Raw genomic sequence first — 20,234 nt, forward strand, 5'->3', positions numbered from 1 at the left:
AGGCGTATACATGATATGGTTTTTTTTTTAAAGTTTATGTAAAAACGAAGGGAACTCTGCCGAAATTTCTGCGGGAGCACGATTGATTTTGGTGCTGCTCGCTTTCTTGGGCAGAGGGAAGGAAGTCTGGTTGTGGTGGCTGTATCCATCTTTTCACTGGGCACAGGCCAGGCTACCTGTCCTCTGCCCAAGAAGTTTTTTTCTTATTATGGTCATCGATATATGCGTCTATATCTGCGTCTATACTTCCGTCGGAATCTGCATCGCTATATGTGTCTATAACTGCGTCTATATCAGCGTCGCTATCTGCGTCGCAAATAAAGCCTTTCCACACGTATATCGACACAGATTTCGACAATTTCATAGGGACGCAGATAGCGATGCAAATTACGGCGTTAAGCGTCGATATATACGTCGATGACACCTTTTTTTGTTGTAGTGATCATGAAAATCATCCTCGTGTGAGCCCTAGAGGGGTCTTCCCATTTGTTGGATCCTTGTGCTTGCTATGCCCTTGGGGTAAGAAACGATGGTTGTTTGGATAGATTACTTTGCTCAAGGCATCGGGCCTTTCTGTCACCAATGATGGCCCGTAAGTAAGACATGCATTGTGACCCGATGTGGAAAAACCTGCATACATATTATATCGATAGAGAGAGACAACACTAAAGGAAGAGAGAGATAGAGGGAGAGAGAGGGAAAGAGAGATACCAGAAATCTCTCTAAGCCCAGGATAGTCGTGCATAGTCCACATAAGGGTTCCCCTCACAATGGCTTCTCTTTCCCCCTTTGCAAGTGAGACATCTACAACAAGAATGCCTCTCCATAACTCTTCCAACTCCTCGATGAGGGGCTTGAGGTAGACATCAATATTTGACACTTTGTACTTCCCTGGCACAAGCAAGGAAAGAAGTATATTGCCCTTCTTGGTTTTCTCCCATGGTGGAATATTGTAGATGACGATCACCGCAGGCCAAGTGCTCCATGAAGTAGACTTAGTGCCGGGGTTGACACCATCACTTGCTAACCCAAGCCTCAAGTGTCGAGGCTCCAAACCAAACTCTGGCCATTGAGTTTTGATGTGCCTCCATGCAGGTGAATCGGTAGGGACACGCATCATTCCATCATCTGAGCGGTGTTTGGCGTGCCACGTGAGAAGCTCCATGATAGACCTGCTTTTAAACATGTGTTGAATGCAAGGAATTAAGGGAAAATGTCTCAATACCTTGTGGTGTAGGTGCATTCTGCTCACTTCAGTCTTGTATTGTGCTTCCCCTCACACGGGACATGAGGTAGCATGTGCGTGCTCATTGTGGTATAGCATGCAATTGTTGACCCATGCATGGATGCGCTCATTTCCAAGTGCAGTGACATACGATCTAGCTCGTTGACAATCTGGAGGCATGTGGTGATATTTTGGCAACCTTTTGCCCATCAAACTACAACAAACAAGCGTATTAGTACAATTGCAAAGAGGTGACACCATAAAGCGAGTGAAGGGTACTATATAATTAAGGAGCCATATTACAAACTTACCCAAGGAGTGCATTGACACTTGCATTGCTCCAACCAAATTTTGCTTGAAAGTTGAGGACTTCCAATGATGTCCGGAGCACGGAGTACTGTGCACTGTCATAAAGAGGTGTTCGGGCACTCGTCGTCAATCTATCCTCTGTTGCCGCTGCCCGCTCAGTGCAGGGCTGGGAATCCTTCTCACACACGTCGCGTTCATGAACCAATAACTCATCACACATGTCGAACATGTGTTCATCCTGTTCGTCAAAGTGCGACTGGGATGCCACATGAGTTGTTGAAGTAGAGCTAATGGGAGGATTACCATGCGGTGCACCCAAATCGTCCAATCACTCTTGCCTCTGTTGTTTGGCTTTGCATGTCGGTGCTCCACCCCCGAACACAGACCAATGGGGCACCTCCTGAAGCGATGGGTGAGGGGCGCTCTCATCTCTCCGAGCGTTTTTCAAGGATGCCAAAGCCCTTGGTTCTCCACGTGCTCCAATGCAATGCGCCTCAAGCGAGGGATTACCCTTTTGAGCTTGGCGCAAGGGCAAGGGAGTTTTCCTTTGAGCCAACGATCGCGCACATGGCCTCCATGGGGGCCACGATCATCCCAGTCGATGACTTGTACACGCGATAATTTTTTTTATTTAGTCATATGTGTCCTAGAAAATAAACAAGTAATTAGAAAAAGTTATAAATTTCAATAAAAAAAGAAATGACGTTAAATTCAAAGAGAATAAAGTGAAATGAGTGCTACAAATATTTTTAAATAAAAGTGGCCTTAAAACATGCAATGAGAAAACATGTAAAACTACTAAAAAAAGGGTACCCATAAAAAAATTAAGAATCTTTATAAAAAAACTCAAAAGGCTAAGAAATGAAATAATTCATATCTAAGGGTAGAGGGGGTGGTTTATATCCCCCCCCCTCCGTGTCACCTTGGATACTCTATTTGAAATGACTAGTCACGGAAATAAACGCGGTAATACCTACGGTTATGGTCGCGGTAATAGCCGTGGTAATATCCGTGATAATATCTAGTGCCTAAAAAAGGAAAGAGGGCAGAGTATGACATGTTTTTCTGCATACCCTGCCCTCCTTCCTCTTCGCCATCGTCGGTTCTTCAATCTCCTTCCCCCCCTCTCCACCTCCCACACTTGCACTCCCTCTCTCCCTAGTCCATCTCTCTCCACCTTCTCCCTCCCACAAACACAACAACAACAACACACACACACACACACACACACAAACACATACGCATGTTAAGGAGGAGCTTCTATTTTCTTTCGGTGACTTCATCAAAGAGGGTTTACCGCACTCGTCCTTGGAAGCTCAACTTAACGGGCAACCGCGCTACAACCGAAGGTAAACACCCCCCCCTGCGTGCAACCTTGGATGCTCTAATTGAAATGACTAGTCGCGAAAATAACACTACAAGAGGTTGTGTGCTCTTGTGACGCTGTTAGCGACGGAAATACACTGGGTTTTTATAACCCTCGGCGTCGCTAAAACCGTCGCTAATAGTGTCGCTACGAGAGCGTCACTATATGCTTCGCTATAGGCGTCGCTATATGCGTCGCTATATAGCGACGGTTATAGCGACGTTTACACATAAGTCTATAGCGACGCTACAGAGCCATAAATAGCGACGGTTATAGCGACGCCCGAGAGAAATATTTTTTGGTGACAGGGCATTGAATGCCCTGCCACCCATCAACCATATTGTACTTGATTCACTTTTTAAAAAAAGTGCAAGGGTAGATAATAGACCCAAAATAGTCACCCACAAGACGCATTGTTTGCAAAATTGACAAGCGTAAAATTGACAATTGTACACATCATAGGCAAAATGAATTGATTGGCAAATGTAATAATGACAATTGTACAACATCATAGGCATAAAGAATTGATTGGCAAAATGAATTGCGGTGACAAATGTAATAATATACATGGTTCAAAAAGACGTATAAAATCCGTCTCATGATACATAAGCTATGAGAAACCCTAAACTAATGCTATCTAGCTACGGCTAAACTGACGTCGTCTAGTCAGAGGTCTCATCGCGTCCAAGCGGTGTATCTGTCGAATTCTGCAAAAAAAGACAATAAGACAGCTTTCAGTAAGTATAAACATATAACGACATTTATAAAACAATAAAAAAAATAGAAAAGAGTAAACCCTAATACTAACCATACCGCCGCGAGAACTGAGAATGTCCATCAGGGCGTTTAAGCCCTTCCTGCCTGCGTACTCGCGCTCGTACGGTGTGGGATCACGTCCTGTCATCGACCACTGTCAAAACATACAAAGATTTCATTATGTTAGAATTAAAAAACTCATAAACCCTAAACTATCGAACATAAAGAGCAATGCGAAAACACTTACAAAATCGGCCTCAAATGATGCCCATCCACCGCTCCCCAAGTGGTGCGAGCTCCCTGCCTCTACTCGCGCTCTGGCTGCATCCTTTTGTTGCTTCCACTTGTCGAGATTCTCGCGCGCTGCTTTCTTCGCATTCTTCCAATCTTCTTTGGCCAGCCAATCTGGCCTGTTCCACCCATGCTTGATTGCTTTTTGCACTTCGGAACGCTTGTGTTTGCAGTATTCGCACATTCGAATCTTCATCAGGTCTTCATTGAAGCGCTGATCCCGTGTTGGAACGGGAAACTCATCATGAAGTATGCTGATGACTCTGGCTTTTAAATCACTTGGTACTTCACTCCATTTGTTTAGTATGTAGTGTCTAAACAGCTGAGAGCAAAGACCAGGCATGCACGAGATCACCTTCTTGCCGTCATCATCCATGATGATGCCACCGCTGAAGTCGACGGAGTAAGGCAAGCCCTCTGGTCGGTGACGCATGAACCTGGGTGTCCCGACAGAGGTCTCTAGCGGCGTGTCGATGGGGGTACGGACGTCAGGTGTCTCCACGAGTGTCTGGGCCCCGAAGCGAGGAGTGTCGAGTGGAGTGGCTCCTGGCGAAGTAGGTAGAGGTGTGTAGCTGCTAGGAACAGTCAGCCGCGCAAAACCTGGCGTAGATGGCGATGCTGTGGCTAGTGTGGGGGCGGGCAAAGAAGGGGAGGGAAAGAGCCTCGTCGAACACGAGGCGGTGTGGAGGCATCGGCGGTGGAATCCCCACAACAACCGCCACCGCCACCACTAGAGCGCCGGTGTCTAGACGAGTGTGAAGATCGTCTCGTCGACACCGAAGCTTCGGAGCGCGCCGAATGCTCCAAAAGAGAGGGAGATGTGGATGGAGTAGGAACTCCTCATCATCCATACCTACAATAAACACACAAATATTTAAACTTAATATTGAATGAATAGAGTAGACAATGACGCAAAGACCATTAAATACAATGACGTAATGACGCATATAAATACAATGATGCAATGAATTGAGTGATAGAAGAGGCAAGTCAAAAACTCAAAATTTTCAATCAAAAGATGTGAGCGCGAGTAGAAAAGAGCGTTATACACCATGGAAGGTACTTAGAGAGCCAGAGCTTTTACAACACGGAGCAAAATTGTTCAAATAGAATATTTGTGGCTTTAAGAGATCTCTCTCTCATCCTCGCATAACTCAGCATAACTTCCTATATCTATATAGAGCTCTCCGTTTAAACACATATCCTCTGTTTCATTTTGTAGCTCCTCTGCATGCACCCCATATAGAGTAGTAGCATCTTGATGCTCGTCTGCACCACTGCAGCGACTTCTGATTGAGAATCTTCTCTGATCTCCTCCATTGATGCCGTTGTGATTGGCACATGTTAGCCTTCATACGTCCTTGCACTATGAGGGGCTACCTCTATGACGTACCACCAGTTTGATGTAGACTTTGTAGGATGAAATATTACCTGCCAGAGCCACATAACTTACATGAGAGCTTTCAAGCACATAACTTGTAAAAGGGGGATGTTAACTATTTACATACTTACTTGTTCACAATGCTCGGGTAGTACGAAAGTGTCTCTTAGGTCAATCCATTTCTTAGTAGAATCCACCTCAAGAAAACCAGACTCTCCTCTACGCACAGTAGCGTTGCGACCCTCCATGATTATCTTGAACCATTGCACGTCGAACAAGTCGACAAAAAATCCTCTATAATCGATCCTCAAAATCTCTTGCAGCGTGCCGAAGTAAGTGAGTTCCGCCACCACAGGATCTGCATCAGAGGAACGTCGTCGACTAGACTGTTCAAATTTTGCCATGATTCCACAATCTTGAGTAAAACGCTTTTTGTCGATCCGTTCCACCCTAAAATGTCGACCTTTACACCATGCTGCTGTGTATGACTTATACTACAACGAACAAAGATTATGAGTGGCCGTTCAAACGTTTAGAAATAAAGTCACTAGCTAGTTGTACATTGCAAACTTACCTTGGTCGCGCAACCCCGAGAGTACTCCCACTCCTCCTCAGTCACTTCGTCACCGCATTGTTGTGCGCTTTTCAATTGGTTGTGCAACCATCTTAAGCTCATGAATGTTGGTAGGCTCTCCAGACCTGTCGGATAGTGCATCGGTGGTCGCCTTCCCCGTCTCCACTCGATTCGTGCCCTTTGTCGCTCTTGCTTTGCATCCTCATATTGTGAAATCCACTTTTGCATCACTAGATTGTGAAGCATGCAAAATCGGTTGATTTTAGCCTCTAGATCTTCCGTCATCTTCTTCTCAACACCGAGATTGCACATGACAATCCCAGATATGCACTCATCATCTATGGTTCTCCATAGCGTGTCCCGGGCTTTATCAAATCCATCTAGCCACTCTCCAATGTACACTAGGGACTCTGATACCAACCAACCTTCTGCCATGCTACCCTCCGGAAGTGCCTTTTGATGCACATATCCCTTAAGCACCTGAATGGTTAGCATGGTAGTAGGAAAATGTTTCTCAAACATGCACACAAGCCCCGCAACATTTAGTTTGGCGAATGGTATGGAGTCTACGTTGATCTCCTTTTGTGAGATCCATTGCACCAGCTTTGCAAGTTATTGTGTTACGGATGTCGAGAGACAAACATCCCTCAATGGCAACCGGTAAAATAAACTGTGAAGTATGTGCAGCAATGATATTAAAGTCCACATTTTATGCAATGATATTAAAGTCCACTATGAACGTACCTGACACATTTTATGCCAATCGTGTGACTTCAAACCGGTAAGCTTTTCTTCTTTAGTAAAACACGTTCGGAGCGAGTGCATTACGCGAGTGGGGGTCCGCAAAGATCAAATGGTCTCTTTTACTTTGCGTTCTTGGGCTCCTGTGAAAATCCATGTTGCTTTAGGGAGTTTTATCGATCCATCAGACGCTGTTTGCGGCCAATATTGCTCCATACGATCCACATTTCTAAGGTCAACTCTGGCTCCCAAAGTATCTTTCTTTCCGGTCAGATGGTCCCATAGTAGATTACCCACATTCTTGAATATGTGCATTGGATCGTGCAAGTGATTGATCATGAGTCGGGGCCAGTATGGTAACGCGTACCATAGAGATAGTCTCTTCATCCTTGGAGGTAATCCGTCATCGCACATCTCCTTCTGCTCTAACCATGCTTGTGCAGAGTCCAGCCATCCTTGGTGGCTCTCTTCCCAAAAAGCCGTCGCGTAACACATGATTCTCTGGAAGATACGCTTGATGACCTTCGTAGATTTGCTTCTTCAGTGAGGGCGCCCTACGTGCATTCAATCTAGGTCCACATGTGACACATGCTCTGTATCCGCTTGTTTGAATCCCTGCATGTATACACATGATCATAGATCAACTATGGGAAAAAACAAGATTTACAGTGTCTGAGTGAGGAGTGTCAATAGATCACCTGAGCATTCTGTTAGCCCGGGATAGTCATGCATGGTCCACATTAGAATGCCTCTGATCAAAGCATTCCGTCGTCTTGTGTGTCGGCTCATATCCACCACCTCTATGCCAATCCACAATTGTTGTAGCTCTTCCAATAGTGGACGAAGATACACATCCATATTCTCCACTTTATATCGCCCTGGCACAATCAAGCTTAGCCATAGGTGCCCCTTCTTCGTAGTCAACCACAGGGGAATGTTGTAGTTGACGATGACAACGGGCCATACACTGTAAGATGTTGATCTTTGACCAAATGGATTTACGCCATCCATAGCCAGGCCTAAGCGCAAATTTCGAGCTTCCCTGGCAAAATCCGACCATGTTCCATCTATATGTTTCCAGGCTGCGCAATCTGCAGGAATTCGTAGCACACCATCCGAAGATTTATTCTCCTCATGCCATGATGCTAGGGCGGCCATGGACTTACATTCGAAGAAATGCTTGATACGAGGAAGCAGAGGAAAATGTCGCAAAACCTTTTGTGGAATTTTTGTCCCGTGGAGATCTACTTGATATCTTTCGGAATCACATTTTGGACACTTCTCCATGTCTATGTATTCCCCTCTGAAAAGAATGCAGTCATTAGGACAAGCGTGGATAGAATTGTAATCCATCCCCAAGTTTCACAAAATCTTTCTTGCTTCATCTCGGGAATCTGACATCACATTGTCAGCTGGTAGTATGTGCTCTTTAAGCAATCTACACAACATAAAAATACGATACAGTCGTATAAAAATCTATCAGATCATTATACATTTAGAGTTTTATTAAAGTAAACTAATTGTAATAGATCACCTGAAAAGTGCTGTGACGCTAGTGTCACTCCATCCAAACTTTGCATGCATGTTGAGAAGAACCAGGAGTGCTTTCAATATAGACATACGTGCTCCATTATACAATGGCATATCGGCTTCACTTTTCATATCATCATAGATAAGCCTTTCTGAATCCATGATCGTCTCGATCATTTCATCAATCTCGGGCTCAAACATTGCCTCGTTGGGAATGTGCTCTGCATGATCATCCCCCGAGCTGTCAGAGGCTACATCTTGTGGCCTCACATATGCTGCTTGACCAAAGCGCCTGCGAACACCTCTATTGGGTTGCAAGATTGCTGCTTGTTGGCCAGCGTCAGAGTCCGACGAGTTATAATTGGCAACAACTCGATCTATAATAGATGGATCGAACTCGCCAAATTCACGAACGTGATGCAAAGAAACACGTCTTGTCCGTCTCACAGCATGCTTGCATTGATTACAAGGACATAAGACCCTCGTTGAGAGATAGGTGTTTCGGTTGGACGGTCCCACATCCTCGTCACTACTCATAATGAGGATAAAAATCTTATAACCTAGACAAAAAATTTAATATTCTATTGGCATTCTTTGTCCTATCTCTCTCTCTCTCTCTCTCTACCTCACATTCTCTAGTCATGTCCAATCCCCGCACACCTCGGTCTAGAGGTGCACGGAGATCAGAACCACCGGGTTATAATCTCGTCTTTATTGGTCAATACCTATATTTGCGGGTACAAGAAATCTATAGACCCACGTCTACATGATACTGCATGTAGTGGACAAAACCCCTTTGCCTCTTCTCTAGTTGTAGCACTTCACAGCATCTTAACATCTTTTCACTGTTCGTCTAACTCTAAACCCTAAACCGTAAGTAATTCTTGCATGGACTCGATCTAGCGTAAATAAGCGTAAATCTAAATAAACGTAAATCTAACTAAAAATAAACCTAAATCTAATTTAACGTAAGTCTACATCTAACCTAATCTTTAGCGTCTTTTGGGATAGTTTCCTACGACGTTAAAAATCTCTTCTTCTTGCGTGTGTGTGTGTGTGTGTGTGTGTGTGTGTGTGTGGGTAAACCTAAATAAACCTAAGTCTAATCTAATATAACATAAATCTAAATCTAACGTAAATTATGTTATATTAAAAACAAAGAACTAAACTAACAGGGATTATAAGAACCTTAAAACTGATTTAACACATAATTTTTCACATAACTCGGCAAGAGTTGGCATTCTCATCACTAAAGATGTGAGAGCTAACTTCCGGCGGTGACGCTGCCTCATCTCCATCCACATCTGACGACAGCAATTGGCCCTTTGGACCGTTCTTGCTCTTGTTACTAACTTTGAAGTTGCCGTTGAATGACTAGAGGTTGTCTAGATGGTCATTGGCGGGGATGTAGTGACTCTTGCCGCCCTGAAGATCCACCTTCTTCCCTATCTTCTGAAGACATTTCACCAGTACTTTTGGATTGACGGAGCCCACCATGAGTGAAGGCAGCAATACCCTATATTCCATTGAGGGCTTTCTTCACCCGCTTCATGCAGGCATCGCAGTCTATGGAGACCTAAATCTAATCTAATATAACGTAAATCTAAATCTAGCGTAAATAAACGTAAATCTAACTAAAAATAAAACTAAATCTAATCTAATTGAGCTTAAATAAACCTAAATCTAATTTAACGTAATTCTACATCTAACCTTATCTACATCTAACCTAATCTTTAACGTCTTTTAGGATAGTTTCCTATGACGTTATAACTCTCTTCTTCTTGTGTGTGTGCGCGTGTGTGGATGTGTGTGCCAATAAAAAGAGATAAATGGTAAAACCTTTCTATTATCCATGCCAAGTATGATAGATTGGATATGCCATTTCCCTCTTGAATAATAGGTCTTGAGTTCAACTCCTCGTCGTCTAGATCTTTAGGTCTTTTAATTTTAGTTAGTTTCCTACGATGTTAAATTAGTTTCTCTCTCTTTCTCTCTCAATGTGTGTGCGTTTTTTTGTTTATGCATGTTTTCTCTCTCTTTTCCTCTCTCAATGTGTGCGTTTTTTGTTTATGCATGTTCTCTCTCTCTTTTCCTCTCTCAATGTGTGTGTTTTTTGTTTATGCATGCTCTCTATCTCTCTTTTCCTCTCTCAATGTGTGTGTGCATTCTTTGTTTATGTATGTGTGTGTGCGTTTTTGTTTATGTTTGTACTCTTTCTCTCTCTCTCTCTCTCTCTCTCTCTCAAAAACATTATGTGTGTGTGTGTGTGTGAGATAGAGAGAGAGAGAGAGGGAGAGAGAAAGAGGGGAAGGGAACATGAGAGTGAGGAGAGGGATGGAGCATACCTGGCTCTCCTTCCTCTCCTCGTGTGTGTGTGTGGAGAAGAAAGAGAGAGAGAGAGAGAGAGGGAGAGCGTTACTTGCTTCTTGCTTGAGGGCACCGAAAAACTCAGATCTGAGATCTGAGTTTTTGGGCGCTCTCTGTTATTTTTTTAGCCCAGTCGGCGTCGCTATGAGCGTCGCAAATTTACTTGTAAATTTGCGACGCACATAGCGACGCCGGGAAATTTTTTTTTGAGCATCGCTTTGTGAGCGTCGCTAATATGAATAGCCTCTTGTAGTGTAAACACGGTAATACCTGCAGTTATGGTCGTGGTAATAACCGCAGTAATATCTGCGATAATATCTGGTGCCAAAAAAAGGAAAGAGGGCAGAGTATGCCATGTTTTGCTGCATACCCTGCCCTCCTTCCTCTTCGCCATCGTCGGTTCTTCAAGATCCTTCCCCCTGAGAGAACCCTATGAGCTAGTGACCTGGATCCTCCACCCAACCGCCCATACTTATAGGCTCTTAGCCCTAGGATCCCCTGTCCACACTGCTAGATGGCCCGTGGCCGGGATCCGTGACCCCTCTTTAGGGTAGGGCCCTGCCCGTAGGACCCGTGTCCTGACATTACTCCCCCCTTTGGAAGAGTTTTTGTCCTCGAAAACACAAGTGGTGGTATCTTCATAAGAACACTAATGTTTTCCACCGTGGCATCCCTCATGGATCCAACGATTTGTTGAATCGAAACCCGGTTTATTGGGAGGTTCAATGAAATCAAGAATAACATCTTGATTTTCCACATTGTTGTCCCTGTATGTTACGGGAACCGAATAATAGAGATAGACAGCAAAACAGAGGAAGAAATCTTTGTATTGATAGTGTTTGATACAACAGAGGAGCAAAATATATGGGCGCACTCCGTTGTACGGAGCTCGAACCTCTCGACCACCCCCGAGCTTCAGTTCGCTTGCATGCAGCGTCTCACTCGCACTCGCACTCGCACTCTCTCTCACTCTCACTCGCAGAAGAAGAGATCGGTGAATGATCCCTAAACACACCACCCGTCGTGCTTTTATCCTTCTTTTCCTCGAAAAGCCTGCACGATTTTCGTACCAAGTATAACTGCGAGAATAATATAAGAACGTGATCGCTAAGCGATCCGTAAAGGTTAGATTTCTATCATGACACTTTACACAGATCCTGTTTCACACATTGATTTCTGCATCGCCTACAAAATAGCCAAAAGAACATACTCGTGCAACCAATTCAACATGATAATCAAAGTAAAAAAATATAATTATATACCTTCATAATCTCAATTGTCATACTCTACCATGAAGAAACAATCCACTTCTTGGTTGATAGCAGGGAGAACTGTATGATGTTGTATGTCTGTCTGTCCCTGTGTACACTACACTGCTGCTGCCTTCTGTTTGTTTTCATCATAACTTTTACAAACAAACTCAGAACAGAGCAATCCAGGTACTCAAAACGACGGGAATAGGTCTGGTCTACAAGACTAGGTGGACAAAATTGCGAAAAACATCTCTGTGTGGCTACAAACGCAACTTTTAGGTCGAGACTCATAAAATCTCTATTTTTGGGTCTCCTCTACTTTTACAACTTATTTTGAGCCTACCCATACATTTTAAGCTAAAACACATAAATATAAAATATTGATATTAATAAAAATCTCAATTTTACTATTCATAGACAGACTATCTGTTATTTATTAATCTTTATCAAATACGTTTTTAGTGTATTATTTAAAAAAAAGAATATATGCTCTCTCTTAATATCTCAACTCATTCGTATAAGCTCTATTTAATAGACTATTCAACAATCTTTCAAATCGTGCTAACGAAAGATATGTCCTGCTACATTTTTTTTTGACTTTAAGAACTTCAAAGACTAGTCCTATTACATTCTCCCCTTATCAAAATTAACTCTGTCCTCAGAGTTGGTCTAAAGAGAGGAAAATTCTCTTTGCAAAACACTAAGATCAACCCATGATGCATCCTCTACTGGATAGTTCTGCCACTTAACCAAAACTTCCACAATGTCTCTATTTCTCAGATGTTTAAAACGCCTATTTAGTACTAAGTCTGGTTCTACAGTCAATGGTCCGTCATCTTTCAACTTTGAGTTGTCCTCTAAAACATGATGCACATTAGGAACATACTTTTTCAATAAACTCACATAGAATACATGATGCACTTTAACATGAGAAGGCAATTCCAATTTGTAAGCTAATGAACCAATGCGCTTCAAAATTTTAAATGGACCAACAAATCGTGGAGATAATCTTCTATCATTTCCAAGAATCAAATGATACTTCTTAGGAATAACCTTTAAAAAACCATATCACCAGTTTCATACTCCACAACACGATGTTTCTTGTCATAATACAGTTTATGTCCCTTTTGAGATTCTCTAATATTCCCCCTGATTTTGGCCAACTCGCTATCCATTTTCTCAAGCATCTCATGTGACAGTTCTACCTTATTCCTTGAATTAAGAAAATGAATAGGTGCAGGATAGTTATAGCCATACATTGCCTCAAACGGAGTCATCCTAATAGATGAATGATATAAACTGTTATATGCAAATTCAACCACCAAAGGTAGATATTCATTCCAATTAGATTGGTTTTCATTGACATACATTTGTAACATATCTTCTAGAATACGATTCACTCTCTCCGTTTCCCTATCTGTTTGAGGATGGAAAGCATTAGACATGCGTAACTGGGTACCTATAGAGTCAAAAGTCGCTCTCCAGAAATGAGAAGTGAACTTAGAATCTCTGTCAGACACTATGCTCTTGGGCATTCCATGCAAACGAAATATCTCTTTCATAAACAAGTATGCAATGGTCAATGCAGTATCAATTATTTTTACAGGAAAGAAGTGAGCTTGTGTTGTGAGTCTATTTACCACCAGAAAGATCGAATCATACCCTCCACGAGTAGTAGGAAGTCTAATGATAAAGTCCATGGATATACACTCCCACTTCTGTAAAGGAATGTCTAAGGGTTGAAGGTCACCAGGCATCCTCTTATGCTCAATCTTAACTTGATGACATTGAAAGCACTCACACACATAATTCTTAACATCCAATTTCATACGCGGCCAAAAGAATAAGGTTTTAATCTTTTCATATGTCTTATTTAATCCAGGATGACCAGAAAAAGGTGAATTATGACACTCATGCAGAATTTGACTCTTAAAAGAAGAATTTGCAGGAATACACAAGCGGTCATAACAATACAGATTTCCCTTATACAAGTGATCTGTTTTCATACATCTCACCAATATTCTCACGCAAGAATTTCAAAATAGGCATATAAAAGGAATCATTTTCAACTTCAACATGTATCTCATCAATCAAATTGGATCGCACAACAGTCAACAAATTACACATGGACCTACGACTCAATGCATCTGCAACTTTATTTTCTTTTTCACACAAATACTTCAAATCAAAGTCATACTCAGCCAGCAATTCAATCCATCTTCTTTGTTTGTTATTTAACAATGGCTGAGTGAAAATATACTTCAAGTTTTGATGATCAGTACGCAATTCAAATTTTACACCAAGCAAAAGATGACGCCAATGTTTCAATGCATGAACAACAGCAAGCAATTCTAGATCATGTGTTGCATAGTTCAATTCATGTCGTCGTAATTTCCTAGACTCATATGCAACCACTCTTCCTTCTTGTGTCAAAACACACCCTAGTTGTTCACCACTAGCATCACATGACACAACAAATGGTTTGCCCATCTCAGGAACTTTCAAAACACAATTTTCTGCTATTTTAGCCTTCAAGGTCTCAAAAGCAGTCTCACAGGTAGAAGTCCACACAAAACCCTTGTCTTTCTTGGTCAATTCGGTCAAAGGACTTGCTATCTTAGAGAAATCTTTAATGTGTGCTCTCTCATATTGTGCTAGACCCATAAAGCTTCTTACATCTCTTACTAACATAGTCTTAACTTTATCAAGATCAATGTGAATCCTCTCTTTAGAAATCACTCTTCCCAAATACACAATCTAATCCTTTGCAAAAGAATACTTACTTGCTTTGGCATACAATTTATGTTCACGCAAAACCTCAAATGTTTTCTTTAAGTGCAATGCATGATCTTCTTCATTCGTAGAATACACAAAATATTATCCAAGAATACCAGAATGAAGTCCTTAAGATACGGGTGAAAAATATTATTCATTAAGCACATGAAATTTGTTGGTGCATTAGTCAAACCAAAAGCAAGAACTCTAAATTCATAATGTCCATAACGTGTACGAAAAGAAATCTTTGGAATGTCCTCGGCCTTGATACGGATTTGATGGTAGCCAGAACGAAGGTCAACCTTTGAAAATATTGTGGCACCACTCAAATGACTAAGCAGTTTATCTATGTGAGGAAGAGGATATTTGTTCTTAATGGTCTTTTTGTTTAATCCCCTATAGTCGATGCATAACCTATATGTACCATCCTTTTTCTTTTGGAATAACACAGGACTACCCCAAGGAGATACACTAGGTTTAATGAAACCCTTTTTCAAAAGATCATCAAGTTGTATCTTAAGCTCTTTAAGCTCATCAATATTGAACCCATATGGAGATCTGGAATAAGGTGTCGCTCCTGGATATAGATCTATGGCATGGTCTACCGCTCTAGGCGGAGGTATACCATGAAGATCGTCCGGAACACATCCTTAACTTCATGTAAGAGATCCTCTATAAATTCTTGATTTGTCTCTTTATGTTTATGCCCAGATTCTCTTTAATCTCATGAGCAAACACAAGCAACGTCTCACACAAGCAAACACAAGCAACATCTCACACTCTTATCTAAGTCACCTTATCAATTCCATTGCCAAAACTAGATTTAGAATCTCTTTTTTTCCTCAAAGAGTGTGACTTATCATCATCAAATGATTAAAGATATATTTTTCTTTCTTAGCAATCAATCAAAATATGATTTTCAATGATCTAATTGATACCAATGATAACATCATGCATATCAATGTTTATGTTATAGAAATCATCTTTATGATTTCGACTCTTCAAAGAAAAAAAAACAAATTTTCTACTAACTCTTTCGTGAAACTATTAATTTTTCGATTTAATTTCAAGTTTAATTTCTCAATCAATTTAGACGATAAGAAGCAATGAATACTATCCAAATCAATTAAGAAATTCAAATTTTAATCTCAACTTCTACGCATAAATTCGATCTCACAGAAGCTTTCAAAGGACGTATCAAAGACATAAAACATGACAAAGAAGGGGTAGATGACTTACCTTTATCGTACGCATCGCCAAAAGTCTCCAATTGAGCCATCTTGGTACGTATTGTCTTATCGGTCACCTTGCTCGAGCATTCGAAAGTCTCGTGGTTGTGTTCTCGATATTGAAAGTATAATCCAAATTTTTGAGTTCTTCAATCCAAACTTCTAAATCTTCGCATATCTTTCTTATGCCATCAAACTCTTTAAGCTTAGCCCTCGTTAAGAATGATTTGGTTGTCGCTTCTCCCATATCGTCATCGTTTCTTTTGGCGGTACCCCCGCACCGCCACGATGATTATTGTTTCTAGGTAGATTAGCATGGTTTTCACCTTCATGTTGGCCATCAAGTCTACATAGATATCAAGCTCTCGTGCTGCTTTGCCCTGCAGAGCCTCAGCACGCTCCCGATTTGCAATTTTCAGATCTTCTCATACTCGCCGAATCAGGTCTTCTTGCTCCTTCATCCTCCTCTCGTATCCTTCCATGTCCAGAATCAACCGCTTGCTCTGATACCAATTGTCACGGGAACCGAATAATAGAGATAGACAGCAAAACAGAGGAAGAAATCTTTGTATTGATAGTGTTTGATACAACAGAGGAGCAAAATATATGGGCGCACTCCGTTGTACGGAGCTCGAACCTCCCGACCACCCCTGAGCTTCAATTCTCTTGCATGCAGCGTCTCACTCGCACTTGCACTCACACTCTCACTCTCACTCTCACTCGCAGAAGAAGAGATCGGTGAATGATCCCTAAACGCACCACCCGTCGTGCTTTTATCCTTCTTTTCCTCGAAAAGCCTGCACGATTTTCGTACCAAGTATACCTGCGAGAATAATATAAGAACGTGATCGCTAAGCGATCCGTAAAGGTTAGATTTCTATCATGACACTTTGCACAGATCTTGTTTCACACATTGATTTCTGCATCGCCTACAAAATAGCCAAAAGAACATACTCGTGCAACCAATTCAACATGATAATCAAAGTAAAAAAACATAATTATATACCTTCATAATCTCAATTGCCATACTCTACCATGAAGAAACAATCCACTTCTTGGTTGATAGCAGGGAGAACTGTATGATGTTGTATGTCTGTCTGTCCCTGTGCACACTACACTGTTGCTGCCTTCTGTTTGTTTTCATCATAACTTTTACAAACAAACTCAGAACAGAGCAATCCAGTTACTCAAAACGACGGGAATAGGTATGGTCTACAAGACTACGCGGACAGAATTGCGAAAAACGTCTCTGTGTGGCTACAAACGCAACTTTTAGGTCGAGACTCATAAAATCTCTATTTTTGGGTCTCCTCTACTTTTACAACTTATTTTGAGCCTACCCATACATTTTAAGCTAAAACACATAAATATAAAATATTGATATTAATAAAAATCTCAATTTTACTGTTCATAGACAAACTATCTGTTATTCATTAATCTTTATCCAATACGTTTTTAGTGTATTATTTTAAAAAAAGAATATATGTTCTCTCTTAATATCTCAACTCATTCGTATAAGCTCTATTTAATAGACTATTCAACAATCTTTCAAATCGTGCTAACGAAAGATATGTCCTGCTACATTCTTTTTGACTTTAAGAACTTCAAAGACTAGTCCTATTACACTGTACAACCGTCTTGGTTAACCGACCCGTAACCAACATAATGTGAAGACTCCATTTAAAACTCACTTGAGTATGTTAAATGAGTTATCGTAACGAAGAGGTGTCTAAATGTATACCCAAGTTTCAGACTTTCTGGAGGTACTTGAATGTGCAATATAACCTCGGCTAATCTTTCCATGAAAGTACTATGCTGACATACTCATCAGCAGCAACTAAGTCCTTGACTTGCTATGGTTTGTTGCCATTAGCCAACCGCATCAAAACTGATGATTAAGGTTGATAACTTGAGAATAACAGGCAGAGACTAAAACTAGCCGTAACATGCCTTGCATCATATGAAGCAAACTCCAAACTAGAAAGGTAACCGATCCAGTTGTTCCACTTCTTGCTAACGTATGCACTTAGCATATCCTTTAGCGTGATTTAACGTATGCAATTTGCATATCCTTTAGTACTAAATAGAATGCTTATAAACTGCCCATCCTACGTGGGATGAATAGCAGCAGTAAGAGTGAGGTGCTTTCCCCCAACCACTTACAGAAAGTCGCCCACGACTGACGACAAACTATGACTCAATCATTGAGTATCCAGCCATATACCCGATATGGAATGGAGACAACCAACTAGGTTGAAAGGAGATTGGAGTTTCAAGCAGCCAATCACAAACACCCATACTCAGCCATCACCTTGTATGGCAGGGTGTAAACTCATACTAAGTCTGCAAGAGAGATTTCACTGGCAGTGCAAAAAATTGCAGAAACAATAATGTCCATGAAGTTGCATGCCGCTCCGAATAAATTTGTGTTAAACACTAGGGCCCATAACACCTAGTGTGCATGCATTTAACACAAACATATCCGAACTGCAATTCCATGAGGAGACTTTGGACCATAACAGAATGTGACAACCTAATCACACCTAGGTACCAACCATGAGACATTCTCATGGACATAGCATACTTAGCTATATGTAGAAACAACCCTCCGTTAAGGTGGTTTCATAGCACTTGTAATCGTAACAAGTTTGTACGTAGCACCCGACAATTTCTGCCACTGAAATTGCTCCTGATATTGTGTGCTCAAAATGGTCGAATCCATGGATGCGACCAGCACCTAGGGACTTCGTCGCGACACATTGTTAGATAGTTGGCGCCAGTGACAGTCCCAAAGACTCATATTCTCCACATGTGGAATATGTCTCAAACAAGGATATCAAGAAAAGAGACATCCATCAAGTACGAGCTGGTACTTGTGTGTGGAGGTAACTACAAACACTCTGCAACAAGAGTGACAGGGACCCTCATTATCATGCTCCACACTGGCTAAACTAAACTCCTTGAGTTCCTAGACCATGTTGTATCCCATGTGACAACATGTGCCAAATCGAACACTACACTAGGTTCGTAACAGCGTAATGTATAGTGGACACTACGGTCCAAAATACTCTGTTCCAACATGCCCTTTGCATGGCTGTGAAACATTCAATCGTATTTATGCAACTTGCACTGGAAACCGTGGGTGTTGCCTGCGCAATCCAACCCCTTTGGTTAACATCTACGTAGTCAAACCCCTTGGTAAGACCCTCTGTAGAAACTGCTCAACTAGTAGGCAACGGTAACCAACATAGTTAACCGCGTACATAATGATTGGGATCAACTCAAAAAGTTGAATTTGTCCGCTACCGTGTGGTATATTGCGGAATTCTTTCCTTGAAAGTTTAACTGGGAGAGATCAAACTGTGATCCTCAATGCCTATGGGGTGATTGAGCAGTCACCGTCCGTGCCTTACCCCAAACAATATGTCCATAGACACTCCATAGTGCTATAGAGATAGCAAGAAATCCACACAAGTGAACTGCCTAGCTCTTGTGGTCAGCCATGCTGTCTCAACTGATTACTGCATCTATACTTCCTTGTAAAGATCACCTGCTGTGAGTTGAAGATTTATCAAAAACTCAACTTGAGTGTCGCACTGAAAACATGTAGTGCAAAAATGACATTGTAAACATCCTGAATGACAAGACCCTTGCTTGTCCATTAACATTGATGTATACTTCCTTGGGTAGATCTGTTCACTCTTGAAAACAATCGCCCAAAGAATGCCAATAGTTGGGTCTTACCCTTGTCAGGCTCATAGCCTGTGTGGCTCATAGCCCGTGTGCAAATTAGTGTTCAATGGACGAACCGATGAAGACTAATTTGAATAGCATCTTAGCCACGTGCTAGCTGAGTGTTAGGGCACCTTGGCTCAGGCTGACTCACGAGCAAAACACGTATCAAAATCTTCTTAGAAGATTTTCATTATTCCCTTAAAGAGAGAGAGAGAGAGAGAACGAAAAGAAGAGCATGCTGGGCTGAGGAAATTTCCTTAAATTTCTAGTGCGTGTGTGCCCAAAATGTGTGCTCTTAGACATCTTATGCCCAAAATGCAGCTTATCCTATAAGCATTCCACAATTTGTCTGTTCGATGCTCTCATCGAGAGAGGCAACAGAAAACACAAGTTAAATCTTGACCATCTATCATGCAGGGTCGTGACTGTATGAGGATGACTTGAAAGTGGCACCTTGCTGGTGAATCTAGTCAAAATTTTAGGGTCTATTTTGTATTATTGAGTGTTGAAAAAAACAAACAATCCATCCGTACTCTGTCCTTGACAGAGTTAGGAGTGTGTTAGCGGAAGCGTAATTGCATGAAGTGGTGGAATTGAATCCACCTCACTAGCATGCCTGACATGCAGAATTGGAAGCCCTTGGAGAGAGTGATGGCATCAACCGTGAGAATCAAAACTGTAAGTACGTTGCACAATTTAGAC

Source organism: Adiantum capillus-veneris, chromosome 14 (assembly GCF_014529385.1).
Source record: "Adiantum capillus-veneris isolate H3 chromosome 14, ASM1452938v2, whole genome shotgun sequence".
NCBI classification, from domain to species: domain Eukaryota; kingdom Viridiplantae; phylum Streptophyta; class Polypodiopsida; order Polypodiales; family Pteridaceae; genus Adiantum; species Adiantum capillus-veneris.